We start from the raw sequence: 6,163 nt of genomic DNA, 5'->3' as shown, positions 1-6,163 counted from the left end.
TGCTTTTCTTTTCATTCCAGATGAATTCCACTCAATTTCCTTTTCAAACCTTGTAGGTGTTGAGTGAGCTGCAGTGCCGCCTGGCTGCAAGTTTCATACTGTGACTCTGCCGACCGAGGTAAAAAACCAACAAACTCTGACACTTTGCTGAGGACCTCCTGGAGGAGCTGAAGGTGCAGAACCTTCTCAGGCCTCTGGAGGAGGAACTTGCGGCTGTCGGTCCTCTGCTGCCCCCTGCTGGTCACACAGGCCTCTTACACCTCCGTTTGTCTGTTCAGCACATATTAAATTTTTTAATGGCTCTATAAACGTCACTGATGAGACGATTTTATGATTCCTGCAGTTAAAATTTTTTAATTCCAAATCTGCAAAAACCTTCTGATCAATGAAGACAGAGTTGATTAAAATGATTTCAAAATTGACCCGTTTGAGAAAAGCTGCACTGTGGCATTGTTTGCATGTTGTTTTAGCTCTCAGTTGCTTCATTTCGCATTTTTCTTAAAAGCTTTGTTTAGTGGTCCATTGTGGTCAATGGGACACTGAACATCCGTTTTGTGTGCCCGAGTTTTAAGAGGATCAGGTGCGGACATTTTAGCATTTAAATTATTATGGCTTATTAGCATAGGTACGTAGTACCTCACCTGTCCGTTCTTTTTACAGTGCTTCCTGAACACCTCACCGGCACACTACAGCCGCCTGCTAGCACAAAGCTGCGCAGAGCCTCCTCGTTGTTCTCCTCACCTGGAGGACGCTTGGTGATCAAGACCTGTGGCCCAAAACTCGGTCCTATAAGATAAGTGCAGGAACACTGCCGCTTCGCCCGCACGTGATTGTGCTAGCCGCCCCGTACAGACGGTGGACGGTGCATGTTGCTTCCGTCCCGCCTTGGTTTTACTTGTTGTTTTTCCGTTCTCGTTGTGTTTTTCTTCGTTTGCTTACGTCGCCACTGCTGACCCTCAGACAGCAGACGTTACACTACCAAGTCGCCGGTCCAGCTACAGTGGTGTGCGTGCGTGTATGCGTGTGCGTGGTTGGTGGGAACTTGGTTGGTGTGTGTGTGTGTGTGTGTGTGTGTGTGTGTGTGTGTGTGTGTGTGTGTGTGTGTGTAATTGCATTGTTTGTTTGTTTTTCTTGCTATTTCAGTACATGTGACAGATTTTAGGGAACTTTTAGTAACCAACTGTTTATCTTTTCTTTTGTAGTCGCTGAGAGCTGCTGGTGGTGGCGGTGTCCCGGGTGGTGGGCCCCTTCGAGTGCTGTGACCCGGGATTGTGGTTGTTTTCTTCTTTTTTTTTGCACTTCACTTTCTTTGCAGGTGTGTCACGTGTGAGTGGGGTGTTCCTTGTTTTCTTTGGTTCCTCCCACGTTTGGCCCCCTCATCGGTAAGCCTCAGTTTCTACACCAAGAATAAGGAGCTCAGTAGCTCCGTTTTAAGTGTTGGTCTGTTTGTTCCTTTTATTTTTAAATGTTGAATAAAAGTTGGTTTGATATTTTAAACATTCTGAACCACGTCTCCTACTCCTTCCTCGTAGAACTTACCTGTGTGCCTAATTATTACTTTTGTGTTTAGTAGAACTCCCTGGGTGAAATTCCCAGGGTGGCGTTGTCGGTTCCTTTTCATTTTGTTAAATTCCCAATATTAAATCTTGCTTTATCAGATAGCCATAACCACTCTCATCGCCACAGGATATTTGAGTCAACTGAGTCAAACTGTCGTGTCTACTTCCCAGTCTCAGTAAACATGTTCACTACTGTGGCATATCGGACTTTCCCGCCGCGAGTCGCGCGTCAACATACTGCTGTGAAAGAGGGGTGACGTCACAGAACGCGAGGTGCATTTAGGTGCTGCTGCATAAAACGCAAACATTTTCCTATGCAAATATTCATTTGACAGACGTAAACGAAGTGAAATATGACTTCAATTTAAGTTTGTTTTTATAAACACACAAAAAAGTTTGAGTTAGTTATCGTTTTTGAAAAAGTTCTTGACTTCTACTTTAGAGATATTGATGACGAGTTGTTGTATATAAACGGTGTGACTATGTGGTTCGGCAAGCGGTGGTGCTGTCTGTACATAGCTTAGCAAACGGCTAGCGCTAGCACCCCCTTTCAATGCCAGAGTGAAAAGATCCACACGGAGTGTTATGACCCACGGGTGGGTCTAGGTGCCTCTATGTTTGTGTCTGGATGTCGGCTGCTGATTGGACGCGCCACGGCTGAGAAGGAGGAGCAGTCGAGCCAGCCTGACGGTCGTCCCTCCTCAGCTCCCAACTCTGCAGTTAGTCACTTCTGAAATGGCGTTAGAGCACGCAGCCGTAGGTAGTGATGGCCGATCAAGGCTTTGTTGAAGCTTCGACACTTGTTTCAAAAAATGGTTCATTACTCGAGGCTTCAATGACACAGTGCTCGAGGAGGTCATCTAGTGCTCAATAAAATGAAGTGCAATGGAAACGTGTTCATTGTTTCATAGGTTGTTTGGGATTTGATTCGCCATGCATTCTTGTTGGACAACACTACATGCTTGTATGGTTCAATGCTGACACAATAAAATAAAAATGAAAAATAAAGACAATGTCTCTTTTTTGGCACGACTGATTGTAGTAGACTATAGCTCTTATACTTAGCCTGACAGTTTGTGCAATGACTTATATTATATCCTAAAACAAGACTAAATAGCCCATAGTTTAAAAATATGTAAGTAAGTAAGTAAGTAAGTGTTCAGTGGGTCAGATGTCAAATGTGATCTATTTAAAATGTAGAATAGATGAGCTAAATAACACATATATAATACACATTGATGGGAATTGAACCATCGCCTCAGTCTTGCAAGTCCAAGATTGTCATAATGTACCACAGACCCAAATCACACTCCCTTTTTTTCATCTAAGCTGTTTGAGTAGCGTTAGCACACCGTGATTCCTCATCAACTACAGGCCTACACTTCAAATAATTATGAGAAAAACCCAACGTAAAGAGAGCACTTCCATTAGGAAATAGTCAACATGAAATTTCGTCCTCTACTGACACCTGCTGGTCAAATTGAATAGTTGCAAATATTGTGAAGAAGTTGTCTAATTCTAATCCTAAACAATATGGCCATTCCAAGTGAAGTATTAAGACAATTAATCAGGTTTGTACTGCTTGATTGAACACATTCATCCCGTTCCAGTGCACTAAAACCCACTTCCCTTCAGGACCGTGTCAGCGAAGCCAAAACGTCCTTGAGTGACGCTGTTTCCCAGCATGCAATGCGAGCTAGCGATTCACAATACTATTTCATCACAAACATGGATGTAAAAAATAAAAAGGAAAAAGGGAAAAATGAAACTTCAGGAACACCAACCATTGCAATACAAGCAGAACTGGGCCGAAGTTTTATATTATGTACACCATAATACAGCCTTCTGGTGGACAAGCCATACTATTTAATCCGTGTCCTCCTATGGCACTTCCGTGGGTTGAAGCTTATCGTAGGGGTCACGTGCTGGTTGCGCAGCACTCCACCGATCACTGCGGGCCCCTTGCAGAGGATCTGCAGGGTATCTGATTCAGTTGAGTATATGGAAAATATGGGTCAATGTAGTAAGTGGTAACAAGAGAAGCTTGCTGGCGAAAATAATGCACTACAAGTGGATGTGACACTTTTTTTTTGTTTTGTATGAGCATTTAAAAAAAACAACAACATAATAATAATATGGATTTTGATCATGTATGTTTTGGAGTTCAATGAAAGAGGTTAATACATTTGCGCCGTCTGTTTTGTTAGACGACGTAGTTGTGCGGTCATGAGTCGTGAGAGCGAGGCATGGCGCATGCGCACTCGCATTGTCCAGTTAATAGTCCGATTAAGGCGTATACATGGCAGAGAAATTCGAATTCCAATCGCATTATCTGGGTGTCTAAATCGGAGTTCTCAAACTCCAATCATAATCGGAGTAAGGTGTTTACACGCACGTGAGTTCTCCGATCATAATCGGACTAAGGCAATAATTCGATTTTCTCTAGTGACATGTAAAGGCACTGAATGTAGTGGTTCAGACCTGACGCGAACAGGCGCGCGGCTCGTGCCATTCATTTCAATGGAAGCGGAAGCGCCACGAAGCGGAGCGCCGACGAATTTCGCGAGCGAGGCTCCAACTGGTTCACACCAGACGCGAACAGCTCCGCGACGGTCGACAAGCGCTTCTGCTCAGCTGCAGTCTTTTTTTCGCTCCCACTTGAGCTTATTTTTTTTTCTTTAAAAAAAATTAAATAAAAAAAATAATTTTCATCATCGCCCCCCCTCGCCCCGTGGCCAGCCCGCTCCGTAGCTTACTTTTGTGTGTGTGTGTGTGTGTGTGTGTGTGTGTGTGTGTGTGTGTGTAAATAAATAGAAACACGCACTCAAGTGTCCATCTCAAGACAAGACCTCTTTCATAATGATCATTGACCGGCATCTCTAGGATCAAACAGACGTATTTTGATCAAGTCTTCCTCTGTGTGTGTGTGTGTGTGTTTAATCTCTCTCGCACTCTGATACAATGTACTGACAAATATAACATACAAATATGATATATGATCGAATGTATCGTTCGGTTTTTATTTTGAAATTAGTTTATTTTGAAAATTCACCGGATTTTCTCGTTTTTATTGAGCGACTTCCTGTACTGCAGACGAGGATCGCTCGCGGCTCGCGCACGAAATAGAGCAGACGCCGAAACAACAAATGCATGCCGCGAGCCGCGCGCCTGTTCGCGTCTACTGTGAACCACCACATTGATTAACGTGGGCGCCGAATGGAAGCGCTCGGCGGCGCTTCGCGGCGCTTCATGGCGCTTCCGCGTCCAGTGTGAACCGGGCGTTTCGTCGCTCTGAAAAATGTGTCGCCTGAGCCTCCGCCCCCTCCGTGCCCATTGGCGGAGGGAGGGCTCATTGAAAAAAAAAAAGAAAAAAGAAATCGGTGTTCCTTCGGCGCGCCTGGGAAACTCTGAAATTATGAATAACTTAAGCTCGTTTTTGTCCCATTTGCCTGCATCAGCCCGTCATGATATTGTTGAATTAATTGAGAGCCACCCACTATTGTTTTCTGACCACCCCCGCCGTACGTCAGTTTTGCACCATGACATAGAAGTAGAGGGACATGCCACAACTAAGCAGCACGCACACAGAGTCAATTCTGGGAAGTTAAGAAAGAAGCTTTAGCGCTCCTTCTGACAATGCCCATCTTGATGTTAATTTGGGGTCAGGTTTTTACAGACTATAATGCCCTTGTAGATGCGTTGTTCTCTGCCCCCTGCAAGACTTTCATCTCCAGATTTGCCACAGGAAGGGGGGTTGATAATGTGTTGGCAGATGCATTATGATGTGGACTAGCTGCGAAATTTCATTTCGGGGGAACTGAGCTGTTTTTCTTGTTTAATTTTGTTTGTAGGTATGTTAATAGGGTTTAGTTCTTAAGGGAGGGGGTGATATGACCCACAGGTGCGTCTAGATGCCTCTATGTTTGTGTCTCTGTGTGTGTGAGAGTGGATGACGCCTTGCAGGTGCGGTCCTGGATGTCGGCTGCTGATTGGACGCGCCACGGCTGAGAAGGAGGAGCAGTCGAGCCAGCCTGACGGTCATCCCTCCTCCGCTCCCAACTCTGCAGTTAGTCACTTCTGAAATGGTGTTAGAGCACGCAGCCGTAGGGGTGGGCTGCCATTTTCTTTGTCCCCTCTTCTCTCCTGTTTATTAAGTATGTAGGGAGGTTAGCCTTTCTGTATTTGGGTTCTCTTTCTTTCTTTAGTTAGTTCTTAAGGCGAGCTAGTTGGAGTTTGGTTTATTATTTTGGCCTGGGCCCACCCTGAAGCCTTTGCTGCCCACCGGTTAAGTTGTTTTGTTTATTTCATTTACTGATTAATAAAATGTTTTTTGTTGAAACTGCCAACTGCAGTGAAAAATTAATGAGGCTTGGGAGTGGGGGAAGGTGTCCCACACGTTGCGTCTCGGTCCCCCTAGACGGGACGTAACACAGAGTTTTCGCCGTGACAGCAGGTTGAGCTCCTACCGTGTTACAGGTGACGTTGTCACGTTAGCCTGTTCCATCCCTGCTAAATTATTTAAAGAACTACCGTTAGTAAACTTTTAAATTATAATACACTCTACACTAATTGTAATTTCCTGCCCGTGGTTCTATATTGCAACA

The sequence above is a fragment of the Nelusetta ayraudi genome, unplaced genomic scaffold (assembly GCF_046127955.1).
Source record: "Nelusetta ayraudi isolate G7.1 ecotype Tasmania unplaced genomic scaffold, CSIRO-AGI_Nayr_v1 ptg000037l, whole genome shotgun sequence".
Taxonomy (NCBI): Eukaryota; Metazoa; Chordata; class Actinopteri; order Tetraodontiformes; family Monacanthidae; genus Nelusetta; species Nelusetta ayraudi.
This window is presented reverse-complemented; position numbering follows the sequence as displayed.